At 41.7% G+C, this 19,477-nt stretch overlaps 1 protein-coding gene across 2 annotated transcripts in view; it reads left to right on the top strand.

The window, feature by feature from the left end:
- The window catches only part of PALLD (palladin, cytoskeletal associated protein), a 445,830-nt gene that overhangs the window by 280,165 nt on the left and 146,188 nt on the right, over positions 1 to 19,477 (top strand). Inside the window, exon 1 of one of the 2 annotated variants that reach the window (XM_081332627.1) lies at positions 8,549 to 8,684. The exons of the other annotated variant lie outside the window; for it this stretch is intronic. The gene's annotated coding sequence lies outside the window, so the exon portion shown is untranslated. Of the gene's footprint in view, positions 1 to 8,548; positions 8,685 to 19,477 lie in introns of those variants that run through there. 2 annotated transcript variants of the gene reach the window in all.

Genomic DNA, 19,477 nt, shown 5'->3' with positions numbered 1-19,477 from the left:
GTCTCCACGGCACAAAACAGCAGTCCAACAGATGATCCAGGGCCTGGAACCATAACCATCTCAGTCGGGGGAAGGAAGGAGAAATCTCTTCGTTGTGGCGTATACTGTGCTAGCTGAAACTCCGCCAGCTGAGACACCAGCTGAGACGCGTAGTAAAACAGCAGGCAAATCATGATCACTGCTCAAAGAGCTCCCTACATCTCCACAACCAGCACTAATCAGCTGTTAATAGGCGGCAATTAGTTCGAATCGCCATATCATTCCCCAGTCTTAAAACTCCAAGAGGGGGGGGAGGTCTTCAGGTGCAAATCAGCACCCCATAGTTGACACAGACCTCAAAATCACCATCTCAGTCAGGGGGGAGGAGGAAGGGAGAAGGGGAGGTTTCCTCGCTGCGGCAACAAGCAAGCTGAAACGCCGCCAGATGGAAGTCGCGGCGAAGTAACAGGAGGTCTTCAGGCGCGAAACAGCAGCCCATAGATGATACAGACCTCAAAAATCACCATCTCAGTCGGGGGGAGGAGGAATGAAGAAGGAGAAGTTTCCTCGCTGCAGCAACGCACAAGCCGAAACGCCGCCAGCTGGAAATCGCGGCGAGGTAGTAAACACATCCTCAATCACCAGCCCAGCTTCGCCAGCGCTACAACCAGTTCGAAGAGAGCCTTCACACCACGAAACGGTGCCCGGCAACCACACTACCCACACTCCATCCAGGAACAGAAAGTTCCTCAGCTGTTCAGCTGCTCAGCTGCTCAAACAAAAGCCCATTGCGGAGCTCACAAACTCAGCTCCCAACCATGGCTGCCATCTTAGTCTGGTTTTTACCCCAACTAAGGAGTGTGTGTCTCCTCCCATCTGTGAACAGGAGTATGTGGCATTTCTGGCCTGGACTGTTGACATGTGTAACACCTGTGTACGTGAGCCTCTATTGCCTTATCTAACCCAGGCCACCCTCATGCAAAGATTGAAGTACCCTGTCTCTTAATGAACTGGGGACAATGACCCTGCTCCCCCATAAAATACAACCCTTGTGAGCTGAAAGCTTGTGTCTACGTATAAAGTAGCTCTGGAACTCGGTGTAAATCCAGGATAGCACCCTGCTTAAAACCTTGTCTGCAGCAGTTTCTGCAACCACATCCCCTGCATGGAAGGGAAACTCAGGCAAATCCTGAATGGACAAAATGCGACCTGCTGGAGCCAGATCTGGCTCAATCTGTGGCAATGGCAACCGGCTGAGGCCATCTGCATGGCCCATGTCTTTGCTGGGTTTGTGAACCAGCCTGAAGCTGTAGGCTGACAAGAAGATGGACCATCTTAACATCCTAAGGGACAGAATTTGGGGTGTCTGCCTATCTGTAGTAAATAACCCCAACAGTGGCTTACGGTCTGTGAAGACCATGAATTCCCTGCCATACAAGTAATCTTGGAATTTCTTCACCCTAGCCACAATGGCCAAGGCCTCTTTGTTAATTTGTGCATAATTGTGCTCAGCAGAGGACAATGTCCTTGAATAATAGGCAATTAGGACTTGAGTCCCATCACTTTCCAAATGACTTAAAACAGCCCCTACCCCTTACAGGCAAAGACTCTTTAAAGTGAGTGAGCACTGAATTGGAAGACAGTAGTGACTTTACTGCCTTAAAACTGCTTTTGTGGACCCTGGACCACTTCCATGGGGTGTTTTTGTCTAAGAGCTGGTGTAACGGCTCTGCCAATGCGGCCTTGTTAGGAAGGAATGTATGGTAAAAATTGAGGAGGCCCAGGAATGCCTGAAGCTCTCTCTTCAACAACGGGCTAGGTGCCAGCTGAATGGCCTTCAGCTTGGACTCGGCAGGGTGGATGCTGTCGGCATCAATACGGAAACCCAGGAACTCACTTGAGGAGACCCCTATGCTACACTTATTCTTTTTAAGTTTGAGGCCCGCTTTGTGGAACCATTGAAGGACGGCCTTGAGCCTCCTTGCAAGCACCTCAGTGGACACACCAGCAATGAGTACATTGTCAAAGTAGGGACAGACCCCCAGAATGCACTTCAGCGTACGCTCCATAATACCTTGAAAAATGCCAGGGACTGTACTAACCCCGAATTGGAGGCACTTTACTTTAAAAAAAACCTGTGTGTTACAATGGTCTGTGCAGCGACTGTGACCTCGTCCACAGGTAGCTGTTGATAAGCCTGTGCCAAATCTAACTTCACAAAAACCGTACCCTCTTGCAGTGATGCCAGGATGTGGCTAACGACTGGCACCGGGTACGCGTGCTGCTTAAGTGCCTGATTAATGGTGCAGTTGTAATCAGCACAAATCCTGACTTCCCCATTGGCCTTAAGTGGCGTGACAATTGGGGTTTCCCATTCACCCCCATCTATGGGCTGTAGTACCCCTTGTTCAACTAGCTTATCCAGCTCAGCATTTATCTTGTGTTTAAGTGCAAATGGCACTCTGCGGGGTTTGATCCTAATAGGCATTATGGCAGGATCAAGTTTAAAGGCTATCGGAGGGCCCTTGTATGTTCCAAGGCTAGTGTCAAAAACATCCGTGAACTCCTTGCATACTGATGCTAAGTTCGCCATTTGTGTCCGGTTGATTCCGGTGACCTGGATGCCCAAAGCATTGAACCAATGAAGTCCTATCAGGCTCATTCGCTGACCCTCCACTACAATAATGTCCAGGGGCCCTGAAAACCCCTTGAATTTAACGGCCAGTGTGGCCTAACCCTTGACGGCGACTCAAGAGTTCTGGAAGTGGGTCAGGAAGATGTCGGATGGCCTAAGCTTGGCCCACCTCTTGCTGTGGTTGCAGATGAACTGGAATGTTTCAAGTGAAATGATGGACACGGCTGACCCAGTGTCCAGTTCCATCCTGCAAGGGATGCCTTGCAGCTCGACCTGAAGTCAGAATTTGGGCTTAAGGGGGCGGCGAGCTCCCATGCAGCAAACGCTTCAGTGGATGTAGCAAAACCCTATGCTAAACTGCCCTGGGGCCCCAGTACCTCTCCTCATTGGAATGTCCGATTGGCGGTCCTTCTGGCGACCTCTGCAGACTGAAGCGATGTGGCCGGTCTTCCCGCAGGCCCAACACGTGACTGTCTGGAACCTGCAGTCCATGCGTTGGTGGCGGCCACCACAACCTGGACATCAAGAGAAGGGACTTGCCTTGTAAGTAGTCCCTTGTTGTTGGTCATTGAGCCATTGTTGGTCGTTGTACTGTTGAAGTTTGTCCATGTTGTGGTTGCTTTTGGTGTCTTCTGTGAGTTCGGCATCCTCGTGGTAGATGGCCTCCTCATGCTGCATGCTTTTGGCGGGCCACATGGCTTTCATGGCCCTGGCGGCGGCTTCATCCGCCATGATCTCCTTCAATGCTTCTTGGAGCAAGAGAGTCTCTTTGGCGAAGAGTTTCTGCTGCAGCTCTCTGCTCTGAAGGCCACAGACGAGTCACTCTTGAAGCCTCTCTTCTAGATCGGTGAACTGGCACAGGCATGAAGCTTGTCTCAAAGCCATGATGAATTCAGTGGCTGTTTCACCCGGCGGCTGAACTCTCTGTTCGAATGCGTGCCTCCAAGCTATTACTGAAAGCTTGGGCTGGAAATGGTCGCCAAGCCATTTCTTCAAGTCCGCGAACGTTACGGACTCCAACTGTGCTGGTACGACCAAATTCTCCGCGATGTTGAATGTTGCAGGCCCGCAGACGCACAGGAGCATTGCAGTCTTCAGGCTGTCTTTGGCGACTTGGTTGGCACGGAGGTAGTTTTCGACCCTCAAGATGTACGACGACCATCTCTCCGGGTGAGTGACATCAAATTCTTCAAGCTTTCTGACCTTCGCCATCTCGGGAAGTCTTTGCAGCTGGGGCTCATCTTCTTCCTTGTCCTGCTCCTTTGTAGGCCCAGGGACTGGTCTGCAGGGCTGGTGGTTGCTAGCGTGGCTGTGCTAGGCCGACTAAGGGGGGGGAATGCTTTCCTTGCCAGGTGCTTGGCTGGCATTACCCCCTAGTGACTTTCAGCTCTTCTGAAGGAGCAGGATCCCACCTTCGTCGCCAGTGTTGTGTACTGGGTTCTTTGCTGGAAGCAGGAGACGAGGCGAGAGAGTTCAGTCAGGAACATGCTTTATTGAATGCAGGAACTGAACTGAGAACCAAGGCTGCTACACAGCTATTTATACTCTGGCCACTAGGCGGTGGCCAATAGGAACCTATTGCCGCCCTAGAGCCAACCAAAGGTGGTCCTGGAAACGGTCTGTCTGAGGAGCCAGCGACCATTACCCAACTCCTTGCTTAAGCAATCTCACAGCATTCAAAACCCACGTGGTACAGTTTAAGAAAAACTAGGCCCAATACATTACACATGGTTTTGCCAAAAACCAGAAGTAAATGCTAGTTTTCAGAAACCTTCATTAAATGCAGTCACATGATCACAGAATGCTGCAAATGGCCATAAAATGCAGCCAGGTTGTCAAACACCAGAAGTGCAATCACATCATGTGGTAGGGGACATCAGAATTTCAAATCTGGATTGTAAGTACCTGCCAGAGAGGTCCATCATAACAGTTGCTAAACTACTAGTTGAGGATACCTGCATTGCTTGTTTAAATTTTCATACAGGAGTTAGAAAATTAAATTGCTTTATTATTACATCAGATTTTTATCCCAGTTTTATTATTTTATAAGTAACTTAAGTGGTGAACATACATAACACTCCCTCCTCCTACTTGCCCTACAACAACCACCCTGTGAGTTAGGTTAAGCTGAGAGATAGTGAGTGGCCCAAAGTTACCCTGCTGGCTTTTATGCCTAAAGCAAAACTAGAACTCACAGTCCTGATTTTTTAGCCAGCATTTCCAACACTACATCAAACTGGCTCTTCTTAAGTCAGGTTGTGAAATTTTCATTGGCTTAAGAGTTCACAAGACTCTATGTGGCAGGTCTGAAGACAAGTAGAAGTAAAATAAAATTGTTTTTTGCTCTTGAGTGTCATTGGCTATGTCACTTTTATTATATGGCTATGTACATTATGATGAAATAAATGTTTATGATTCAGTGAGTTGTTCAAACTTAGGTAATTTTATTATTTCAAACCATGGTTATATATAAACCATGTATTAATACATGTGTGTGTAGCTTGTGTGAAAGATCAATTTTGTGGTTATTACATGCTATTCATAGAATGATGCCATAGGGTGATGACATAATATAGTGTTATCACTAGAATATTCCTTGTTAAGGCTTTTGCAGAATATGGACCCACCCTATGCTATCAATTTTTGGAAATTAAGTTGTGCAATCTAACTTTAAGCAAATTAATTATGGTTTGGCTAAAAGTATCGCTACAGTATTTCCTACAGTCTGGAGATGGTTTTATCCTTCCCTGAAAAGCTCTTAAAAGCTGCTAGAATTCAGAAGGCAGTTTATATTGAGTAAAGCTATTGGCTTATTTCACCATTTTCAGGATTCACTAGCAACAGGAATCTTTCCCAGATATTAGCCTGAGAATTGCTGAATGAAAATCATGCGCTCTACATCCCTTTTGCAACCACAACACTCTGAAAAACATAGTTGTGCTTGTTTTATATTGGAAGTAGCAGATTTTGTGCATATTTAAAATTGTATTTTATTAAAACTTCTTTTGAATTGCATATTTTTAATAGTGATCTGTGGCTTATTTTTAATTTTTTGGATTTTTGTTCTTCATATTGTAAGATTCACAAAGTAGCTCCAAAGACCATGGCATCCAGACTAGAGCTGGAAGGGACCTCGAAGGTCTTCCATTCCAACCCCCTGCTCAAGCAAGAGACCCTACACCATTTCAGACAAGTGGCTGTCCAGTCTTTTCTTAAAAACCTCTAGTGATGAAGCACCCACAATTGAAGGCAAGCCGTTCCACTGATTAATTGTTCTCATTGTTAGAAAGTTTCTCCTTAATTCCAGGTTGCTTCTCTCCTTGATTAGTTTCCATCCATTGTTTCTTGTCTTGCCTTCTGGTGCTTCGGAAAATAAGTTGGCCCCTCATCTTTGTGGCAGCCCCTCAAATACTGGAATTCATCTACAACATTTAAGGAAACTACATTTTGTTACTATCTTTAAACTATAGGGTGTTGTTCCTCTCTTAAGCATTTGCAATGCTTTGAATTCTGTATTTATGAAGAACTTGAACTGTTTCATTTGTACGATTATGAGTTAATCATGAAGAAGTCAATTTTAGATGACATTATATCTCTTTTAATCTAATTTGAGTCAAATGGTTAGATAACAGGTAGAATTATGACCATTAATTCAGTGACCACTGAAAATTAAGATGGTGAATGAAGGAGACTTATGCCCAGCTATGCAAAGTGCAGCCATTGTAGCATCCCTAGTCACATAATTGTAATCTCAATGCTTGGTGCCCAGATCCCGATTACAATATCACATGAGCCACAATCACATGATGATTATTTTCAACATTCTGTGGCAGCTTCCTACAATCTAAGTCAATGGGGAAGCCAGCAGGAAGTTGAGGACTGGAAATAGTAAAGGTAAAGGTAAAGGTTCCCCCACACATGCGTGCTAGTCGTTTCCAACTCTAGGGGCCGGTGCTCATCTCCGTTTCAAAGCCAAAGAGCCAGCGCTTGTCCGCGGACATCTCCGTGGTCATGTGGCCGGCATGACTAGACGCCAAAGGCGCACAGAATGCTGTTACCTTCCCACCGTAGTGGTCCCTATTTTTCTACTTGCATTTTTATGTGCTTTCGAACTGCTAGGTTGGAAGAAGCTGGGACGAGTAACATGCGCTCACTCTGTTACGTGGCACTCGGGATTCGACCCGCCAAACTGCCAACCTTCTGATCGACAAGCTCAGCGTCCTAACCCACTGAGCCACCACGTCAGTACAAAGAAACAATTAGGTCAGGGATAGAATAAGTTAGGCTCAAAATTACAGCACAGGCATGTAGCAGCAGCCCTTCCTATTCCTCTAGGTGTACTCTAGGTTGTATTTGAGAATATTGTATATAGTACATAAAATATAAAGCTAACAATTACAACCACCACATTCTTCTTATTCTTCCACCACTGGGACTGAAATAGCACTTGTAGTTCAGACTGATTGAAGTGAATATTAGGGAGGATGGTAGGTACACTAATATCCAGATTTATCAAATTTCTTTGGATTTAATCTGACCTGTCTAGCTCCCCCACCTGGTTTGTGGGGCCACTAGCAAGATCATACCCTGTCTTACAAAATCTCCATAATGCTTAGAATATTCATTCACACTTAACTACAATTAACAGATTAGGTTAAGAGATTCTAATATTGTCATTTGAAAGCTTTGAAAGATATTCATTTTTATGAGGAATACTCCCATATTATATTTGATAGAAGACTTCAACCTTGATATCTGAAATCTCCATTCCTTCATTTCAATCCTGTATATCACGTTTTTCTGTGATGTGTTTTGGGCTAAGTAAGGGAGCATTTGGAAAATTACAAGAACTGAAATTCAATATATTTTGCGAATAAAGAAGTCTGCTTTAAACTTTTATGAGTTTATACCAGGGAAGATGATTTAACAACTTTTGTATCATCCTGGAAAGCTGTTTGGGTGCTTAAAGTTGTTGTGATGCTGGAGATAGATTCCAGTATAGTCAGATTTTACATTTTTCAAAATATGGATCAGTTATTACTCTATTCCAGGGAAACCTAAAACTGAATATCTATGTCATCTATCACATTTTGTTTAAATTCTACTCATAAAGGTTTTGTGACTTTAAAATTGGTAGTCTTCCCCTGATGAACTAATTTGTTTGATGAAGTAAATACAGTTTTTATATTTAATAACTTTCTAACTTGTCCTAATAAAGTAATACTACTGAGAGTGATTTTGAATTATGTTGTATTCTGATCTACTTAGTTTATTTTGCTTTTCCCAAGACTATACCCCATAGAATTTAATGTGACTTCTGAGTTAATTCAGGTAAGTTGCATTTTGTTTTTTTAACTATTTTTTAACCTCCTTATAATAAAGAGTGCAATGTATTTCTGAAATCTTTGTCCCTCAGGAAAGTAAATTCATAAATATTTCCTATTATATCTTGATCTCTTAATTATTTATGCTATGTGCTGTGAAGATTTATCTTAAGGCATTCATGGCAATTCCTTAAATCTGTTGCCATTTTAAAACAAACACTAAATATAGAGAGTTTAAATTATTTATTTCTCAAGATTCATTTATCAGAGCTCACTCCATAATAACTTATTGAAATGTAAACAAAATGCTACAGAATATTCTGAAGCAAGCTGCTAATGTACAATCTTGAGCACTTTATGAAAATATACAGTATACATATTTAAATATATATTAAAAATCTTGTTTGCTCTTGGGAGACAGTGAAAAAAATAGGATGTACTTTTTAAGAAAAGAAGACCAGAAGAAATAAAACAAGACAGCATATGCCTCCATCCCCACTTAAAATATTTTGCTTTTAGCAAACTGACTGCTTGAATTCCCAGGAACTTTAAGGGACTTTTATTGTGAAATCATTAGAGCTAGAAAGCTTTAGTGAAGAACCACTGAGTCACGAAGTAGAACTCTGTGCTCTGACTAATCTGTATATATTATTGAGTACCTGCACATCTCAACTTCACTTTCCAAATTGCTGCTAACTTCTGCATGTGGAAAAGTTGTTAGCTGGTGTGAAAGAGATTCAAAAAAGGTAAGGGCAGGGTTATGTGCCCAGTTTTCCATATTCATAGTATGCTTTTTGTGTACTTTAGATAAGCTTAAATGTGAGTGGAGGATGGCAAATGAAAGCAATTATATATTCATAGAAGCAGAAATTGTGTGATGTGGTCACACATGTAGCTAGTAACACTGCTAGTTACTGATTCTTAATATTTCGGTAATTGGAGCTCTGCTTTCCAACCTCATCTTATTTGCACTCTCTGGCCTCTTACTTTCTTTTAAATTCATTCAGAATGCTAGTGTGACAATAGCTGTTTTGGTCTGAGTTACATGTGTGATTTTTTCACATATAATCTAGGATTTTGCAATTTTAAAACTGTTCATCATATTCTACGTATAAGAAATAGCATGCAGGCTATTTTTCCTATGTTGGCTCTTTGTGTTTTTTCACTTAATGCGGATTTAAATGCTTCAAATACTGTGAGATTGGGAGAAGAAAGATTAGGGAAAATATAGGTTTTTCTGAGAGGGAAAGAGAAAGAAAAACTTCCAAACAATTAAATAGCTTAACAAATAATGCAGAAAAATGTTGGATATTTTAACAGGGTTATTTAAGATGCCAGGGCTTGAACAATGCTTTGGGGAAAATATTGTTTGTACACGCTGATACTGTTGGTTTCTTTTTGTTCAGCTGAGTGTTGGGAGAAATTTGTGTAAGTGGCCTTCCTATACGTTTTGTGAATTTCAGAGTATTTATAGTCAGTTTTTCTGGCTTCCCTTCTCGCTAGTTGTAAGTAAATATTTTTTAAAAAATGCTAGAATTGGATATAATGTATGAGAATAATTTCTCACAGCTAGCACTTCATTAGAAAGAATGCTGGGAAAAGTAGTGCTGGTCTTTGCCTCATTGTCCTTTTTTCCTCCCACTTTGCTTCTGAAGATGATGCAATTACAAAAGTTTACAGAAAAATGAAAAATAGGCTTTCACAGATATGCCAATGTCTCCTTTTTGAAACATTTAAATCCACATTGTGAAAAAACACAAAGAGCCTTGGTGTAAAAATAGGAATGGGCGGGTTTTGTATTTTGGAAGGCATCTGGATGAAGAAAGAAACCACTTTCCTGAATACTTCATGCTTTGTGTTACAAAAGAAATTGCAAACTTAAAACACTGCAGTGTTTTTTTCTCCATTACAAATATTGCAGGAGTGATTCAGAATGTCTTGGAGTGTGTTTATCTACACATGACTGCATGTTTTATGGATGTGGAGGGGGATTATGGTACATGTCTCATTTGTATTTGGTCTTCTCTGATGGTCTCTGAGAAGATGAAAGCAGCCTGAGATAACTGTGATGATAATGATAATGTCTGAAATGGGCAATTCATGAGGAAATGTTTATCTTTTGGCAGATCTGTTGACCTCAAAAAATTTGACTAAAAGGTTGGGTCCAGGATATTGTGTGAGTCACAGGCTATTGCTTCAGAACAACAAATGGCTAAAAGAATGCGTTAAAAAAGATTTAAATGAAATATATTTTTATACCCCAGATTTTTCCCACAAGGATTGAATTAAGGTGAAAGATATGGAAGGTTTACATTGACCATTGACAGTGATTTTAGTATGGGGAAGTTTATTAGATAAAGATATAATCAAACTGAGTTATATCTAGACTACGTTATGCAAGATTTAGATTCATTGGAATTGGTACTACTTAGCCGTGATTCATTTACTTTTCAATGGTTTTAGCAGATCTAAAACAGAGCTGTCTCTATGATACAGATAGTTATTCAGAAGTATAGGAGATATTGGTAACCAGTACTCATATAGTAGTCATTCTCACATTGATGTGTGAGAGAGAAATAAATAAATACATCTGTTGTGTGCTATACAGATAGTCGGCACTTAGCAACTACCTCATTTAGAGACCAACGTTACAACAATGGTAAAAAAAAAGTGTCTAGTCCTTGCAATTATGATCTTCATAGGATCTCTCTGCTCTTATTTTTACTTGCTTATTTGCCTCATATCAAGATATCCAAAATGAGAAAAAGAACTTCAGCTCAGCTAAAAGAAGTATCAAGAAGCAAAGCAAAACTGAGATAGAACTATAAAACATAATTGTGGTCTCATTTATTTTTCAAATTTATATAGCCCCACCCATCTCACAAAACAAGTGATGCTGGGCAGTGAACAACAAAGTTTAAAAATATAGTTCAGGAATAACAATTATAATGATAAGTTAAAACATTACAAATTATGAAATGCAACTAAAACAAAATAATGGGCAAAGGAATGCTAATAATACTGGAGAATTATTAATTTATTTTGCCAATTCTATATAGAGTCTCTAGACCGGATGGCATAACCAAGTCTTGAGGGATCTTCAAAAAGTCAAGATTTTCACTTAGTGATTGCTTTATTTAACAACCAACTTGCTGGTCGAAGTTGCAGTTGCTAAACAAGAACTACCTGTATGCTTTTTCTGTTGGAGTTGTTTAATTGTTGGGTGGTGATCTGAAATTTTTATTACATTGTGTACTGCCACAGGCTTCTCTGAACAGAAGTGCAATATGTAAATAGTGGTCTATATACACTATTAAAATGTTTAGTAAATGCATTTTGTTGAATAGATATATTATGAGATGAATAGAATGAATAGAATATAATGAATATGTTAATAGAAAATATTAACGTGAGTGTAGTATCATGAAACTGAATAGAATGTCTGTGAATTATAGAAAGTAGCCACATATATAACTGGAAGAGTTTTTAAAACTCATTTGTTATATAGTGGAATGTCTATCATTAAACACCAATCACAAGTTATGGAGATATAAATTAAGGCTGCAGTAAAAATATAATCAAATTTGGGACAAAATTATTAAGAAAAATTGAAATATAAATTCATTCTGGCCCAGATTTCCCTAGCTACTTTAGATCTCTCCTCACTTGATCCCGTAACTTCTCCTGTGATGTATGGGACAGTTGGGAAACAAGAAACATCTATTTACTAGAAGGTAAACTAAGTTGAGATTTGAGTGGGACCAAATAGCATATTGCCATGATTCACTATGTTACTAGAGGTATGGATGCTATGTGCCTAGTAAGTTTTTCTTTTAAAAATATTTTTAAAATATCAGATACATTAGTGAGGTTGATCATCACCTGAGAGAAGATTAATGTCTACAAGTATTATATTGTCTACTCCTGCCTTATATAGTTAAACATTTAATTTTTAAAATATTTGGTATAGGCCTGGTAAATCCCCTAAGATTTGCCAACATTTCCAGGATTGGACTTTGTATATTTAATTATGTGATCTATCATCACATGAAGTTGCTTTCACAAATATTGAAATCTATCCTCATTTTATCACATGACATAACGCACTATCACTTTTTACAAATAGGATTTTGCTATTTGTTGTATTATATATTTTGTTAGAAATGCTGGCATTTTCCCAAATAGGACAGATTAGATAGGTATAATCTTAACTGAGAAAACTGTAACTAATAGGAAGGATTTTGCACAGGTCAGGTGAAAGATGAGAGGGATTATCCATCCAGGATAGTCACATTTTTTTGGAGATAGTGATCGATTCCAAGGTTGATCAGGGGAAACAACTGAATAAAATACAAAGGAGCTATTTTAGGAACTCTTAGGAAGGGGTTAAAAATAAACTTACCAATAAGGTAAAGGTAAAGGTAAAGGTTCCCCCGCACATGCGTGCTAGTCGTTTCCGACTCTAGGGGCCGGTGCTCATCTCCGTTTCAAAGCCGAAGAGCCAGCGCTTGTCCGAGGACAACTCCGTGGTCATGTGGCCAGCATGACTAGACGCCAAAGGCGCACGGAACGCTGTTACCTTCCCACCGGAGTGGTCCCTATTTTTCTACTTGCATTTTTACGTGCTTTCGAACTGCTAGGTGAGCAGAAGCTGGGACGAATAACAGGCGCTCACTCTGTTACGCGGCACTCGGGATTCGACCCGCCAAACTGCCGACCTTCTGATCGACAAGCTCAGCGTCCTAACCCACTGAGCCACCGCGTCCCTTATAAACATACCAATACTATATTGCAATTATAAAAGCAACAGTATAACAACTCTTCTGCTAAGAAAATACTGTGTTTTGAGATTTCCTAGTTAACAAAAAATGTGTAGATACATAAATTATGCAAGATACAATAAATTCTTTTCTCAGTCATAACACTTGAATCAAAGATCATTTAATTTAGTGTTTTTCAAACTTGGCAACTTTTAAGATTGTGACTTCAACTCCTAGAATTCTGGGAACAAAAATAAATTGCCAGGTCTGAAAAACATTGATTTAATTAAAGCCTAATGGTGGGAGGTTCAGAACTATCAAAAAGGAATATTTTTGTATTTTATGATACAATTAACCAATGTATGTGTGCAACCACATATGTGGCTGAAAGCATACCAGATGCTTGTAGTAAGAGTGTCCCAGCCTCTCAAATGCAGGTCTCCAGGTCTCATTAGCTTGCTACCAAAGATGAAGGTAAATATTTACCAAAAAATAATTAAAGCAGGATATAAATAAATATATGATTCTTGTCCAAAGAGTATGATTTCTTCCCTCCATGAAATTTTATATGTCTGTTGGGAATGCATTAAAGACTGCTAACAATTTCAGAACATTCTAACTGGATTCTCAGGATTCATTGGTGGTAAATATGTTAATCAGATACAATTTCTTTATATTCTAGGGATACACTTTAAAACTTCTGCTTTTCTGTTGTATGTGTTGAATGAAGAAACTATCTGAGTGTGTGCACTCTTTGTGTGTATGTGTATTCATTCACTCAATTGAGTTATGGGTAAAGACATCAAATTCTTGGAATACTACAGTATTTACTAGGCTGAGTAGCAACAGTTCCAAGCTACAAGATAGGTAGTTATTGCTTTAGAGTTCCTCTATTTGATGTTGGCTTTAAAATGGATTGTTAAATAATTGTTTACTATTTTAAGTATATTCTGTATTAATTAAGTGTATTAAGTTTATTTTTATAAAAATATAAAAATAAAATAATATCAAAAGGATTGTTTAAAATCAGCAAACGTGTCCACTGAGCATGATCTCCTTTACTGGTTTCATTGCTTATCAGTCAGGAAAATCTTTTGAAAGTAATGTAGTTATGTGTAGAAAAGCTACTCAGCCATGCTGTAAAACTGGAGAAATGAGAATCCATGTATGTGTGTGTGAGTGTGCTCATGTGTGGGTGTGTCGCATACATTCTGTTTTGCATGCCAGAAAGCAGCAATGTGTACTTGTTTTATATAGATCTGTGCCCTTTTTTATTAGGGTGTGTTAAAAATCTTGTAGTCTGACAGGTTATTAAGGAAACATCTGATCAGAGAATGAGTCTGACATGGCTTCCAAATAGGAAATGCAAACTATTTATTGAGGAAGCTAATTAATTATAGGAAATAACTACAGTATAAGTATTTTTCCTTCTTTTCAGAAGTATATGAAAAGATTTGTTCCAGGAAGGTACACCATCTTGGAAAACTTTCAAGATTATTGTTTGGGTTATTGGTATCGCAGTCTTAAATGCATTTTCTTGGAAATAAATCAGATTCATGAGATTTTAATTTAAGGTTTTATGCAATGCTGAATTGTAAGACCCTCTCAAAGTCACTGACATATTTCATCGGTGTTCCAGCTTCTTGGCCTTAAAATTTATTTAGGGGTTGCCCAATACTGAGTATATTTATTTAAAAGTAAACTCTATTAATCTTTAATTATGCATAGTATTTGATCTCAGTTTGTTAAAGAAATTCAAGCTTCAGTTTTTCTAAAAAAACACTTGCTCTTATACCATATATGTTGCATATTCTTATACAATGAGCCAATACCTTTTTGGTTCAGGGAGTTGCATGTATTATTGCTATGCTCTGAATTATCAAAATAAGTTCCTATAAAAAGGTAAAGGTTGCCCCGCACATGCGTGCTAGTCGTTTCCAATTCTAGGGGCCGGTGCTCATTTTTCCCCCCAAAATGATGGCGACCACGGGTGGCGTTTTGTGAGCTCCGTGACGAGCTCTCACAATGGAAAGCTGGGAACTCACTTGAGACCCAGCCAAGGCTTGTATCCGGACGGGGGTTGGAAATATTGGGTGAGCGTCGTTTTTGCGGCGTGGAGCCTTTCCCCCGGAGCCTCTCCCCCCGGAGGGCAGCAGCATCAGCAATTGAGCGGCCTGCATTCTGCCGCTGATCTTCCCGGCGCCCGAGATCAGCTGTCGGGCGCCATTTCTGTTTGAAGCCCTGCAAGGCAGCGGCAAGGCAGTCCTGCAAGGCAGCGGCGGCTTGGGTGGCCCCCAAGCCGGCTGCGGACCATCTGGCGCCCGATTTCAGCTGGCGGGCACCGTTTTCCAGCTGCGTGGACTGTTTTGGAATGTTATTTTCGGCTTTCTGGCCTGCAAAATGACCACGGATCCTCTGGTGCCGGACGCGTTGGCTGTGCGGAGGCTTCTTTCCTTGAAGACGGCAGAGACCTGGCAGCCCGAAAATCGGCCGCGGAATTCTAGATACTTAGGATTAACTGGGTTAGTCTCTGGCAGCATGTTTGTATCATCTTATTTAATTGCTACTGCTGCTTATGGGGTTGGCAGCTTGAAGATTGGCCCTGATTGCAATTGCGATTGCATTTGCATTTGGATTACATCGGATGATGGCTGGAGATTGATGCAGGGTTTGGATGGACTGAGATTTCCCTGCTCTCGTGACTTCCTTTTGATGGTCCGGAACAAACCCGGGACTGGACCGCGGTGAGAGGGCGGCCCTGAACTGTTCATCAACCTCTCTGCTGGTGTGAGAGGCCAGTGGGGGAGGTTCTACCCGGCAATGACGCTTACCCACTCCAGACTGGATCTCACAGCTGTGGTGAGAGGTCAGCTGTGAGCTCATCGTCTGGACCGGCTCAGGTGAGAGCAGAGCCAGATTAGTGGATTAGTGGATGAAGACGTGTTCCGGTCTTAACATTTTATCATCTTAACATTTTTAACATCTTACAACATCTTATAACATCTGACTTTCCATTGTGAACAATGGCTCACACAGATATTTGCTCTATATGGGTTGATTACAATATTCTAGGTCAGACTTGTACGCCCTTAGGGGGGTTTCTCCCTCCTGGTCACAACCAGCCTTTCTGTCTACCATCTCCCTTGATGACGGGCCCAATTTTTGGGATCCCGAGAGGTGGTTGGGTTTACCTAGAGGCCTCTGGGGGAGACGCACTAAGAGGCCCCTGATATTTTTTTTTAGCCGGTTATTTTAAGGGGTTAGGGAGGGGGAGGAATAGTGGGGAGGGGAGGGAACTAATAACCGGCATTCAGTCTGGGTCCGTTATGGGCTCTGGTGGAATGGGGTTGGGGGTAGAGGCTGCTGGCTCTGCGTGTGCTGGGGTGGGGTGTCAAATCCCCACAACGATAGGGAATGGCAGCAGGTGGTTGCACGGAGGGCCACATCAATATCTGGGATCACGCCCTCGCTATCTTCAAGCGGTGGTCCGCTCCGACCCTCCGATTAGCACCCTTTTGCCTGGGGATGAGGGTGATCAGGTCCCTGAGCTTAGGCTGGTGTATTTTAATGCCAGATCCATTGTTAATAAGGCTCCCCTCGTTCGTGATTTGATCAAGGAGGAATGCGCAGATCTGGCATGCACTACCGAAACCTGGTTGGGCTCGTCCGGTCTCCAACCTTTGTTTTCTGGCGAAGGTTGTTGAGAGTGTGGTGGCGCATCAGCTTCCCCTGTTCCTGGAGGAAACTGATTATCTGGACCCGTACCAATCGGGTTTCAGGCCCGGGCACAGCACGGAGACGGCATTGGTCACACTGGTGAATGATCTCTGGCAGGCTCGGGACAGGGGTTATTCCTCTGTCCTAGTCCTATTAGATCTCTCAGCGGCTTTTGATACCATCGACCATGGTATCCTACTGCGGCGTCTCAGGGGGTTGGGAGTGGGAGGCACCGTTTTACGGTGGTTCTCCTATCTCCTGGGCCGCTCGCAGTCGATGTTGACGGGAGGGCAGAGATCTGCCCCAAGGCCTCTCGTTTGTGGAGTCCCTCAGGGGTCAGTTCTCTCTCCCCTCCTGTTCAACATCTATATGAAGCCGCTGGGCGAGATCATTCGTGGTTTTGGGGTGGGGTATCATCAGTACGCTGATGATACCCAACTTTTTTTCTCCACCCCGAACCAACCCAGTGATGCCCTCACCGTGATGTTCCGCTGCCTGGAGGCGGTCCGGGTTTGGATGGGGAGAAACAGGCTTCGTCTCAATCCTGCCAAGACTGAGTGGCTGTGCATACCGGCATCTCGGGTTAACCAGACTATTCCATCATTAACGATGGGGGGTGAGGTGTTACCCCCCCCCGTTGATAGGGCTCGCAACCTGGGCGTCCTCCTGGATTCACGGCTCAGTTTTGAAGACCATATAGGAGCCGTGACCAGGGGAGCTTTTGCCCAGGTTCGCCTGGTGCGCCAGTTGCGACCCTACCTGGAGCGAGATGCCCTACGTACAGTCACTCATGCGCTCGTGACCTCCCGTTTAGACTACTGCAACGCTCTCTACATGGGGCTGCCCTTGAGGGCCACTCGGAGGCTTCAGCTGGTGCAAAATGCAGCCGCGCGAGTTGTGATGGGGGTTTCCCGTTACTGCCATGTAACACCTTTATTCCGTGAGCTGCATTGGCTTCCGGTTGCCCTCCGGGTGAGATTCAAGGTGCTGGTGATGACCTATAAAGCCCTAAATGGCTTGGGTCCAGGATATCTGAAGGAACACCTGCTGCCGGCATCAAGTTCCCTTCGTCCTGTGCGCTCCCACAGGGAGGGCCTTCTCAGGGTGCCGCCGGTAAAAGAATGCCGGCGGATAACACCCAGGGGGAGGGCCTTTTCAGTGGGTGCACCTGCCCTTTGGAACCAGCTGCCCGTGGAGCTTAGGACTGCCCCTGACCTTTGATCATTTCGCCGAGACCTGAAGACCTGGCTCTTTGAGCTTTCCGGCCCAGGCTGAATTTTAATTGGGGTTTTAACTAGGGTTTTATATGTTTTATATTTTTCAGGGATTTAGTTTAATCTTTTTAATTGTTCTTAATTTTTGTATTGACGTTTTTTATGCCCTGTAAACCGCCCTGAGTCCTACGTGAAAGGGCGGTATATAAATTCAATAAAATTAAAATTAAATTAAATTAAATTAAATCTCCATTTCAAAGCTGAAGAGCCAGTGCTTGTCCGAGGAGGTCTCCGTGGTCATGTGGCTGGCATGACTAGACACCAAAGGCACACAGAACGCTGTTACCTTCCTACCACAGTGGTCCCTATTTGCATTTTTACGTGCTTTCGAACTGCTAGGTTGGCAGAAGCTGGGACAAGTAACAGGCACTCTGTTACACGGGCACTCAGGATTTGACCCGCCAAACTGCCGACCTTCTGATCGACAAGCTCAGCGTCCTAACCCACTGAGCCACCGCGTCCCTAAGTTCCTATATGGTCCTTCAATTATAATGATAGGAAAACATTAATGTGATCTGAATACAACTTTGACTGGGTTGTGTTTTACTTGCTTTCTAAAAAACATTTTTGCTTTCAAATAAGAATTTGAAAAATTGAAAAATGACCTAAAATCCCTGAAGCCACATTGACAGTGAACAACTCCAGTTCGTTTGGGATGGAACAAAAGTCATAGGCCATGCCAACACTCGCCACACTTGAATTTATTGAAGTTTGCTATTCTACAAAAGAGGCACTTAACAAGCATTTAGATCTAGCATATGAACACATAAGAAACTGGACCATTCGAAACCAATCAACCACAGAAACAACTAGCTCCTCAGCAGTTAATTATAATAACAAATGAATGGCCCAGAATGCTAACTGAAAAACTGAAGAAACCTCTTGGATGATAAGCAAAATGTTTTCAAAGAAAAAATTAAGAAAGTCCAGTTGTCTTTTGGAAAAAGCACTTTTGGATCAATCATGACCTGGATGATTGAAAATCTCCATAGACAGTCATTACCTTTTATCTCCAAGTTTTTCCAATTTCAGACTTGAGCTATGCTTTTTAGAAATGGCTTTATTATAATTTGTATCAGGGTTCCGAAAGTAACCCTAAATTTTCACATGATTGATTGTTTCGGGAAAGTAGACATAAAGGCATGCAAACAAATTCTTTTGAAACCAAGGAGTAACTAAAGTTTGCAATTTCTTGTATATTTTTGAAAGGCAAAAAAATATTAATTATCCTATTGCTATTACATAATACCAAAGATAAAGTTGAGTTATATGTGCATATAGAAATCTCATATTTAAAACTTGTACATTTAAAATAAAATTGCCAAATAACTAAACCACCAAGACTTTCACACATAAATGCATATAGCAACTATAAATATAATCTTTAAATAAATTCATCCCACTTACAGTTCAGTCTTGTAACTATTGTAGTTTCAGCACTGATCACTTTTGCTGAAATTGGAAAAAAACCTTGGAGATAAAAAGTTGCCACTTGCTGGATTATTTTATAATCTATACCTGACAACAAACAGACTATTTTACTACAGAAATCCAAGAAGCTCTGAGTCATCAGATAAAGAAAAGATAAGGATTTAGTCTTCAACCTGAGACTCTCCACAGAGATATATCAGATTTAGCATCCCTCAGTACCTTCTATCCAAATATACTGAAAGCTTTGATTAAAGCAGCTTAGTAAAAGATTCTGTCAGAGTCTTTAAATATGCGAATATTTTTATACAACTTAAGCAGTTGAAAATTATATCCAATCTTGAAAGAAATCACAAATAG

This window comes from Vipera berus (genome assembly GCF_964194415.1).
Source record: "Vipera berus genome assembly, chromosome: 7".
Classification (NCBI taxonomy): Eukaryota; Metazoa; Chordata; class Lepidosauria; order Squamata; family Viperidae; genus Vipera; species Vipera berus.
This window is presented reverse-complemented; position numbering and strand designations above follow the sequence as displayed.